The sequence below is a fragment of the Biomphalaria glabrata genome, chromosome 15, assembly GCF_947242115.1.
Source record: "Biomphalaria glabrata chromosome 15, xgBioGlab47.1, whole genome shotgun sequence".
Lineage (NCBI taxonomy): Eukaryota > Metazoa > Mollusca > Gastropoda > Planorbidae > Biomphalaria > Biomphalaria glabrata.
In genome coordinates this window covers 25517457-25529692 of record NC_074725.1, presented here as the reverse complement: position 1 = coordinate 25529692, position 12236 = coordinate 25517457, and positions in this window count along the sequence as shown.

Genomic DNA, 12236 nt, shown 5'->3' with positions numbered 1-12236 from the left:
TACCAGGGGGTTTTGAGTTTAAATCCCCCTACCAGGGGGTTTTGAGATTTAAAAAAACCCTATCAGGGGGTTTTGAGATACAAATTTCTCTACCAGGGGGCTTTGAGTTTAAAACACCCCTACAGAGGGTTTTGAATTTTAAACCCCCTACCAGAGGTTTTTGCAGTTAAATCCCCCTCTTCTATAAAACAAAACAAAAAAAATGCAAACAACAATCCCCAAATTCCAACACCACAGTTGAGGAAGATTTTGATTTTAAACCCCCCTCCAAAATTTACGATAAACCCCATCTTCAATATAAAAAAAGCAAATTACACACTCAAAATTCTATGAGCGTAGCCAAAGGGGTTTTGAGTTTACCCCCCCCCCTCCAGATGGGGTTTGAAGCTAAAAAGTGCCTCTTCAATATAAAAAAAAAAGCAAATTACACACTATAAAATCTATGAGTGTAGCCAAAGGGGTTTTGAGTTTAAATCCCCCTCCTCCAGATGGCTTTTTCTTTAAAGTTTAAAACCCCTCCATATGGTTTTGGGTTTAAAATTCCCATACAGAGCGTTTAGAGTTGAAAACCTCTCTCTTCAATATTATTTTAAAACAAACTACAGTCACCAAATTCTAAGATCGTAGCTAAATGGGGTTTTGAATTAAAAACAAAACAAAAAAAACTCCAGAGATTTCTTGGTTTAAACCCCTCAACAGATGATTTGACGAAAAAACTTTCCTTTTCGATGATATAAAATCTAAAGCGAAATACAGACATGTAATTCCAAGAGCGTAGACAAGAAAGGTTACAAATTTCTACCAGTGGCTTGGGCTCCATTAATAAAGTGTGAATAGTCTTCTGCCGAAATTGAAAATCATTAAATGTGTCTCAACAAAGATGGCTAAGACAGATTTTAGGAGTCAGTCATAGAGATCGGGTCTAAATCAAAGAAATCCTATGCCGAACTGGGAGTCGAATCCTTAGTAAGGTTGTGACAGAGCGTCGCATGAGGTTTTACGGGACATGTTCTCACACAAAATGAATTACGCAAAATAAGAGTTGCGGAAACAGCTTGCCGGAAAATGCGCCGAACGGCGCGAGAGGGTCTAAGTCAGTAAGAATAGCACATTAGGTTTTTGAAATAAAACTTTTTAATAGCAAGATAATGCACTGTAGATACCTCAGAATATGCATTTTGTTGGCTTTCAATACCAGAAATAGTGCTCGGTGGCGGGGCTTCGCCCCGCACTGGGGGAGCGCTGCGAACTCCCCCAGACCCCTTGCTAGCAAGGGCGGGGAGTTTACAATAAACAATAAACGTCTTCCGAAAGGGTCAGAATGTAACAAAGATTAATTATGTACACACACACACACATATATATATATGTATATATAATTTTTTTTTCCGCGGGGGTGGGGGGTGGGGGGGGGGGGAATCCCCCCCCCCCAAACCCTCCCCGAAAAAAAATCCTGGCTACGCCCATGATATATATATATATGTATATATATATATGGCTCCTTCTGTCTCGGAAGACAATGGATGCTCCCAGATGAGTCACTGGCTTTGGTTACGTCTTGAGATTGGGCAGAATTAGGAATGACTGATCAAGCCAATTCTGGAGCGGCAGGCATTGCCACAGTTCGTGCATGTATATCCATCTGTCCTAGGGCTAGCTGACAGGGCAGCTTTCTTTTTCTTTCTCTTGGCTGACGCAGCTTCGTTTCTTTCTCTCGGCGAAGTTCGTACCAGAACGTACAGTCTGTCTCCATGCTGTCCGGTCTTGGGCTATCTCCTCCCACATACTTTGGTCGATGCCCGCGGCTCTCATGTCTCGCTTGTAGACATCTCTGTAGGTTAGTCCCTGGGTCTGACTCTCTCTCTGCCAGCTCAGCGTATAGAATTATAAACGTATAAAAAGAATGATATATAAATATATAACAGAGAATAACAAAATGTGGTCATATTACAACTAGAGCAGTGTTTCTCAGGGTTCGACAAAAACAAGAAGTGACGTTGGTGGCCGTTTCATTGTTAGCTAAAGGGTCTGGGGAAGCGTTGTAAATACACCAATTCTAAAACGATTACATAAATGTAAGGGAGATAATTATACAATATATTAACAAAGAACAACCTTTATTTTTTTTTTGGATTTTTAGCATCACTAAGTCAAATGTATTTATAAAATGTACAAGAAATGTTCACAACAAATATACATATTAGTTAAAGGTGTTTTTCTAATCAACTAGCTGTTAAAATTAAAAGAAAACATTTACATTTGTTTATAAAATATGTATGTATGTAAATATTACACACACTTTTTAAAATGGACTTTTTATGCAGCGACTTTCTTGCAGTATCGTATCAAGTAGCGGCAAAACACGGTACCAATCAGTTTCCTCAAAATTTTTAAAATAATCAGATTTTATTAGCGGCCCCCGTAAGGGGAAAAAGCCGCTATTAGGTTTGTGCAAAATGTCCGTCTGCCCGTCTGTCCGTCTGTCACACTCAGATCTCGAAAACTAGAAGAGATATGAAAAATATTATTTCATCATTAAATGCGTCTTGAAAAGTTTAGGTGCAACGGTTACTTTTGGTTTTCTAAAAGCAAACCGTTTAATTTATAAAATTAATTATGCAAGCGATTTTTTCATAAAAATACACCAATTCTAAAACAATTACGTAAATGTAAGGGAGGCAATGTTACAATATGCTAACAAAGATGGACAATTTTTGTGTATTTTCGGTATCACTAAGTCAAATATATTTTAAAAATGTACAGGAAATGTTTACAACAAATATAAATAATAGTTAAAGATGTTTTTTTCTGGTCAACTAGCTGCTAAAATTAAAGGAAAACATTTCTGTTTGTTTATAAAGGCTAATAATGCATTTTGTATGTAAATATCACGCACATTTTTTTAATGGACTTTTTATGCAGCGATTTTCGTGCAGTAGCGTAACGTCGCAACATGAACAGGTGCTAAACCAATTCCTTAAACTTTGTTAAAAAATCAGATTTTATTTATTTTTTGTTTAGTGCCCCCATCCGAATAAAAGAAGATTATTTTTGTGCGTTTTGTCTGTTGGTCGGTCTGTCCGTCACAATTAGATTAAAAAAACTAGAACTCTAAAACCTATTGAAAATCTGATTTACACTTTAATGTTCCTCCCGTAACATCTCAATAGTTTTAAGTATCAAAAAATTGATTGTTCCGGATTTTTTTGTGCAAAACTAATCAACCCCAACAAATGTTTGTTTGCTCTTCTAATTTATAATACATTCGATTTCCATGCTTAAACGTTGCAAAAACACATTATAAATAATATGTTGTTCCGTTTTTTATGTAAATAGCATATTAATGCTAAATCAAAATCTCTATACTGACGTATATTTCATTAAGTGTAAAAATGTTCCTGATATTGTTTTATAAAACATGCCTAATGATTGAAATCGCATAATTTACTAATATTACGCTTATATTATTTGACAATGCGTCACTATAATTTGGTTATCAATATCAAATTGTTCCGTATTTTCATCTTTAAACAAATTTTAAAAAATATCGACAATAGGTTGTTCAGGGCTTTAAAAAAAAGTAATTTACTAGAATTGATTACTGAAAATTACTTTTTAGACATTTAATTTTCTTGCTAAAACATAGACGTTTTGTAATCGATAAAGAAAGTTCCGGATTTTGTTTCTTACAAATCGTCGCCAGAAATTTCCGAATTTATTTAAAAATCTACTAACGCCAAATAATTGTTTGAACTCCCTCTTCTAATTAATAAACAAATAATCTTCTCATTTACGAAATAATGTTTTTACGGATTTTTATGAAAAATATTTTAACTCACTACTCTCTTACAGTACATTTAACTTTCTACCTAAAACATTAAAAAATCTAATTATTGTTAATATTATGTTCCGATTTTTAAGGAAAACAGAATCCAAACACCAAAGTAAGGTATGAAAATCTCTCCACATGGCTGTAGTACATCTAATTTTTATACGAGACCATCCAAAAAATTTAATTAACGGTATTACATTTATCTGGAATTCTCTTTTTCTTTTACTATTTATACAAACATCCAGAACAATCTATTATATAAACTTTTCAATTGTGTTCATACCTAAAAATTATTGCGATGTTTTGAAACGTAAAATAAAGGTTAATCAATTTTTAATAACTTTTAGTTGTTGTTTTTTTTTATATCAAGCTGACGGACAGACCGACTGACAGACAAAACGCAAAAACAATGCGGCTTTGATCCTTTTTAAATAAATTCTATTAGAACTCAGTGCACCAATGTCTATGAACCCTCGTTAAAAATCTCGTGTAAATAAAGACATTTTTTTATGGTACCGGTACTAGCCTATTGTGAGGTAATGGATTTTTTTTTCTTTGACGTCATATGAATGTACTATTTAAATATAATGTTAAAAGAACGCACTCGATGCACCAATGTCTATTAACCCTCGAATAATTGCTCGTATTGATGAAAACATATTTTAGTCTAACTAGGCCGAGTTACGTAGTGTTTTCTTTTCCTTTAACGTCATATGGAATGAATTCTTTAAATGAAATGCTAAAAGAACGCACTCGGTGCACCAAAGTCTATGAACACTCGATAAATGGCATTTATTGATGAAGGCGATTTTTAGTCTAGCTAGGCCGTGTGACGTAGTGTTTTTTTTTCCCTCTGACGTTATATGGAATTAATTCTTCAAATGAAATGCTAAAAGAACTCGGTATAGTAATGTTTATTAAACCTCGTTATGTGACTCGCGTTTAAAAAAGGAATGATATCTTGATTTAGATCTAATCTAGATTTTTTATACTAGATCTAGATTTTTATTACAGTATATCTAGATCTGGATTTATATTCTAATTAAAATTATTTTAGAGTGTAGATCTAGAATTTCTAGATCTAGTTTAGACTAAAATAGACTAGATTAAGATGTAGAATTTCAATTTCTAAACTAAAAGTGTAAAAAAAAAAAGTGTAGATTTTCATTTCCAAACGTTTTGATCAATATTGCAATGTTCTAATATACTTAAACTAATCTACTATTTTTTATTTAATTTAAATTTAAATTTACGGCAAATGAATCTTTGAAACATTATTACTTTTGACCATCAAAATTAAATAACCTCTTGAATATTATTTGCGAATATGCAGATCCGACAGGGATCCGACTTCGACGGGGGCCGCCTCTGAGTTTGTGTAACACAAACTCTCTTTGTAATCTTGTTTATTTTTCGTTTAGTGCCCACATCAGAATGAAAGACGTTTATTTTTGTGCGTTTTGTTTGCCGGTCGGTCTGTCTGTCACGTTTAGATAACGAAAACAATAACTCTTAAAGCTATTGAAAATCTGAATTAACCTTGAATGTTCCTTCCGAAACATCTCAAAAGTTTTAAGATTGTTCCGGATGTTTTTGTGAAAAAAAAAACAACGCCAACCAATGTTTTTTGCTCTTCTAACTTATATTACATTTAATTTACATGCTTAAATGTTGCATAAACATATGATCATTTATATGTTGTTCCGTTTTTTTTTTATGTAAATAGCATATTAATGCTAAACGAAAATCTCTATTCCGACGTATATTTCATTAACTATAAAGTTGTTCCGGATATTGTTTTATAAAAAAATAAATTATGTCAAATGATTGTTTGAAATCGCAAAATTAACTAATATTACACTTATATTCTTTGACACTACGTCACTATAGTTTATTTATCAATATCAAATTGTTTCGTATATTCAACTTAAAACAAAGTTATGTCGAATGACTTTTTTTTTTTCAAAAATATCGACAATAGGTTGTTCAGGATTTTAAAATAAGACAGTAATTTACAAGAAACAATTATTGAAAATCACTTATTTTACAGTTAATTTTCTTGCTGAAACATAACGAAAGTTATTTAATCGGTAACGAATGTTCCGGATTTTGTTTTGAAAAAGAAATCGATCTACATTGCTTTAATTTTATTACAAATCCTCGCCAAAAATGTTCCAAATTTTAATGAAAAATCTACTAACTCCAAATAACTGTTTGAAATCCCTCTTCTAATAAATTAAACAGATAATCTTCTTGTCATTTACGAAAATAGGTTGTTCAGGATTTTTTATGAATTCTGTTTATTTATTTACACTACATTTAATTTTCTAGCTAAAACGCTAAAAAATCTAATAATCTATGTTATTATGTTTCGACTTTTAAGGAATAAAATTTCCTAACACCAAGCTATGGTTTGAAAATCTCTCCACAAAGCTAAGGTACATCTAATTTTCATACAAGACCATCCCGAAAATTTAATTAATGGTATTTGAATTATCTGGAATTCTTATTTTTTTACTATATATATATATATATATAAACATCCGAACAATATATTATAGAAACTTAAAACTATTGCGATGTTTGGGAAGGGAAATTAAATTAAATTTTAATCAGATTTTTTTATAGCTTTTAGTCTTTTTTTTTCGATATTAACATGACGGACAGACTGACAGACAAAAAGCACAAAATTGAGACTTTAATCCTTATATATATATATATATATATATATATATATATATATATATATATATATATATATGAGACGCATGCCATTGGAAGCACTTTATAGGTAATGATGGGCTTAAGACCATTACCACTTCCGGCGTTAACAACCTTGTGGAACCAGTCCAACTCCTGGCCTTCACGTGTGGCTCAGTTACTGAGCCTGGCGGAAACGTTACCACAGACAGGAGAAGGGGCAAAGGCGAGCAACTGGCGCCTAAACCAGTAAGCTTCGGGCAGGAGGGGCTCGTTAGCCTTGGTTGGCTACCCATCTAGGAGAAGGAAAACTCTGAATCCAAACCTCCGCTGCCCTGCGGCTATACCCAAACACGGGAAAGGCTTCGGGAGACAACCCTGAGGAAAAATCAGGAGCTGGTGACCCTTAGGCAGACTGTGGCACACCTTGCTACAGCCTGGCAGATCCTGCGGTGCTACTGATCCCAAACTGTATTGGATACTCCGTTCCTTTGGTCACATCAGCTGCGCGGAGAGGGGGGAACTGCTGTGTTGGCGACATCGTTCCGACCATAAACAATGCCCAGGCTTTCATCTCTCTTATTCAAAGCCCTAACCCCAAAAAAACTGGAGAGGACACTCCACACGGGAGTGTCTCTCCAAAATAGGGCTCCACAGCCACATGAGGAAGTGTGCTCTGAGATGAACCATAGTCGTTCTACGACTGAAGGAGGCCAATGATGATATATATATATATACATACATACAAATTTAGTCTAACTAGGCCATTGTGACGTAATGAATTTTTTTCTTTAGTTACTTCTTTAAATGAAATGCTCAAAGAATCACTCGGTGCACCAATGTCTATGAACTCTCGACAACCTGCTCGTATTGATGACATGTTTTAGTCTAACTAAGCCATTTTGACGTAATGGATTTTTTCCCTTTGACATTATATGTAGTTAATTCTTTAAATAAAATGCTAAAATAACTCGGTGCCTGCTCGTATTGATAAAAACATTTTTAGTCTAACTAGGCAATGTGACGTAGTGCATTGTTTTCCTTTGACGTCATATGGAGTTAATTCTTTAAATGAAATGCTAAAAGAACTCACTCGGTGCACCAACGTCTATGAACCCTCGGCAACCTGCTCGTATTGATGACATTTTTTAGTCTAACTAGACCGTGTGACGTTGTGGATTTTTTTCCTTTCACGTCTTATGGATTAAGCTCTTCAAATGAATTGCTAAAACAACTCGGTATAGTAATGTTTATTAAACCTCGTTATCTGACTCGTAATTTTAAAAAGGCATAATAGCTCGATTTAGATCTAATTCGGATTTTTAAAACTAGATCTAGATTTTTTTTACACTATATCTAGATTTTTTTACACTAGATAAAATATAGATCTACACGTGTACAACGGACAAGCGGACCTCTCCAAGTGAAGGCTAGTCCACAAAAGTTGATTGTTCTAAAAGATTGCATTGTGGATAAAAATGGCGGAGTTGATGATGGTGGATTTCTCGCCTGTTTTTGTTTCACATCTTCAAAGTTTGTCTCCTACTACAGCCACATAAACATTAAAGGCTAACCCGATGTTATCTGTGCACCAGAGACGTAGTAACGACTCCTCTTAAAATTAAATAAAATTAACAAAGAGTTGTTTTTTTGTTTGTTTTTTTGTGTGTGACAAGACAATCTACAATACATTACAATACAATTTTTAGTACCTAAACTAAAAACAAATTGTATGCTTAAACCTCTACAGGTGACGCAATAAGGATTTCTTCCATTTAATGTCTTGTGCTTCGTCATCGAACTACGAGAAGTGACATTCCGATAGTAAGTGGGCGTCTAGTAGACCATTATATTGTATAAGTGACATTCCGATAGTAAGTGGGCGTCTAGTAGACCATTATATTGTATAAACAAATCAACATGACCTTTATATCACTGGAAGTCCGTTTCCTGTCTTACAAAATATGTCAAACTTTGATAAGCCTAGAATATTATATTGTATAAGTGACACTCCGATAGTAAGTAAGCGTCTAGTAGACCAATATATTGTATAAGTGACATTCATATAGTGAGTGGGCGTTCAGTAGACCATTATATTGTATAAGTGACACTCCGATAGTAAGTGGGCGTCTAGTAGACCAATATATTGTATAAGTGACATTCATATAGTAAGTGGGCGTTCAGTAGACCATTATATTGTATAAGTGACATTCCGATAGTAAGTGGGCGTCTAGTAGACCATTATATTGTATAAGTGACATTCCGATAGTAAGTGGGCGTCTACTAGACCATTATATTGTATAAGTGACATTCCGATAGTAAGTGGGCATCTAGTAGACCATTATATTGTATAAGTGACATTTCGATAGTAAGTGGGAGTCTAGTAGACCATTATATTGTATAAGTGACATTCCGATAGTAAGTGGGCGTCTAGTAGACCATTATATTGTATAAGTGACATTCCGATAGTAAGTGGGCGTCTAGTAGACCATTATATTGTATAAGTGACATTCCGATAGTAAGTGGGCGTCTAGTAGACCATTATATTGTATAAGTGACATTCCGATAGTAAGTGGGCGTTTAGTAGACCATTATATTGTATAAGTGACATTCCGATAGTAAGTGGGCGTCTAGTTGACCATTATATTGTATAAGTGACATTCCGAAAGTAAGTGGGCGTTTAGTAGACCATTATATTGTATAAGTGACATTTCGATAGTAAGTTTGCGTCTAGTAGACCATTATATTGTATAAGTGACATTCCGATAGTAAGTGGGCGTTTAGTAGACCATTATATTGTATAAGTGACATTCCGATAGTAAGTGGGCGTCTAGTAGACCATTATATTGTATAAACAAATCAACATGACCTTTATATCACTGGAAGTCCGTTTCCTGTCTTACAAAATATGTCAAACTTTGATAAGCCTAGAATATTTCCTTCTTTAATGTTTGACTATTTCTAAAAAGCACAAAATAGACTCCTTCCCAGTCATGTTTTCTTATTGATGTTTAGTCTGGTGGTCTTGTTTTTTTTTTGGTCTGGTGTTTTTAGCGGCCCCCGTAAGACGCTATTAGTTTTGTGTGGTCTGTCCGTCCGTCCGTTCGTCCCGTTTAGATCTCGAAAACTAGAAAAGATATTGAAAATCCGACATCATGATATTTTAGACTTATCAAATTTCTGATGCAAATTTTTACTATTAATAGTAACAAACACGGGAGATGACTATTTACCATATTTTAACACATTTATGCAAAGGTTTTAGATTTCTTGTCAAAAATGTTTTCTTTTTTTTACAAAAAAAATTGACAAGTATTGTATTGCTAAGTTAAGTAAGTTCTGCCATACTAATGACTACATCAACAAAAAAATGTTTACTTTTTTTTAAAGAGAAAAAAATTGATTTAATATACATCCAAGTGGAACATAATTTAAAACATCAATTAGTACGTAGTTTTTCATATTATTATAAGTATCAATATATATACATAGATGTCAAATATTTTTACCTATTGTTATTGTTTAGCGTGATTTCATGCTTTTAGCTTTCTCACTACGCTATGATCCTATCACTTGTCTGTACGGGTTGGAAAAATGCAAGGGGAGGAAAGAAGGGGGTATCATTTAAATGTGTACAAAATAATTTAACGACTTGAAATTGAACTCAGGGCTCTTTATAAAAAAATCTGTAAATAGTCTTGACATAAACCCTTATCTTGAAGTCTATTTGAGTTTTTAGATCAGCAGGCTTTCAGCTAATATTTATAGACCTCAATTATCAAGGGATTCTTTTCTACAGTTCCAACTCATTAAATTTGACATTTTAAAAAATGTCTTTCTTCTCCCGCATCAGTAATGGACACTCTTCCCCTAGCAAGTCTACTACTGGCTACTGAAAGGGTTGCGGTTAATTCCTCTAAACCTTTTTGGCTCAGTGAATCTCTAATTCTTTTTCGAGTTCTGTGGGGTCTAAAGAAAACAAAACCTGGTGACTTGAGGAAAGGGGAAAAGGTAACAAATCTTCAGTTCCCATTTTCAAACTCAATACAAATAATACAGTTCAAATAATCATAATATTAATAATAGTCAGCTAATGCAATGGTTCCTGAGTGCAGACACATTTACCACGCTCGGGGGAGCTGTTGATGTGAATCAGAGATAATGTTACCCAAGAGTTTGTCTTCTGCTGTCTGAGAAACAAATAAGGGTCGCATAGTTGAGGCTTGCACATTATTCTCTTGAACCGGAACGTCATGGTACAACCTATGCATACCTCAAGGTCTTTTAAAATCCCTCGAGCCAACTGATGACAGTTACCATTACAAAAACTTTAGTTGCTTTTAAAATAGTTTTGGCTCTAAGAACGGTACAAGGTCTATGCGAACTAGTCCAAAACAGGATGAAAAGTAGATTCATCTCAATGAAATCCATGAGTCAATCTGATCAAAATGTTCATAAATCTCTATGCATATCTATAATATAAAGCAGAAAGTAAGGCGTATGTATGTATGTGTATATGTAAGTATGTATGTATGTATGTATGTATGTGTATATGTAAGTATGTATGTCCCAAATAAAAATCAAAACCGTTTAACCAATCTTGATAAAACGTAGCATAAATATTCCTTAGATCATGGCGGAGACCGTTGAGTATGTTCTATGTCCCTACCACAACAGGATGACCCTAGAAACAGACAAAAAGTACATAATTGTATCTCTATTAAAGTACGAAACTTTTTAACAAATCGGGATCAAGCTGACATTTTGCACAATTATTTCTTTTACCTGGCAATTTCTTATTGGTACATACTAAATAAACATTGTAAGTATTATTTTTAAAATGGTGGATTTTACGAACAAAAAATATCCCTTTTGCATACCTGATTTTAAAAAAAAGTAACAGTTTCACCAGTTCTGGCATCCTAGAAAATAAGAGGAAATCTTAATTTAATATAGCTATTAGTTTTTAAAATCTAGACGTGAAAGACGGACAAACGAACCTATAAAAGTAAAGGCTATTCCACAAAAGTTTATTACTCTAAACAAGGTTACAAAGACAGTTTGTGTGGAAACACAAACTCAAAATCGGCCCCCGAAGTGGTCCACCCAGGCAAGTAAAAAGATAGGTATCAGTATTTTCAGAAAGAACATGAGAATTAAATTCGATCAAAGACAAATGACAGAGAAGAATGGAGAAAGAAGGTTGACAGATCTTATGTGGTGCCCCAGCTGTCCAGCAAACCAAAGGATAGGTGAAAGTGAATGTAAAAGTGTTGTATTTTTATGAAAAAACTACTTGCTTAAGTTATTTAAAAAATAAGATTTTTCGCTTTTAGAAAAGAAACAAGTAGCCGTTGCATCAGAACTTTGAATGGACTAAAATATTATGATGTCGGATTTTCACTATCTTTTCTAGTTTACGAGATCTAAACGGACACAAAACACAAAACTAATAGCGTCTTTTCACCTTTTGGGGGCCGCTAAAAATTGCATTGTGGATAAAAATGGCGGAGTTGATGATGGTGGATTTCTCGCCTGTTTTTGTTTCACATATTGTTTGTTTGTTTGTAAAATGTTTTACATGTTTCGGATGTTCCTTCAGAGTTGAAGATAGTTTACTTCATAGTCCAAACCTCCCGCAGGACGACGGGGGATGGGAGCGGGCAGGGTTTGAACCCTCGACCGTCGATAAATCTGAACGACA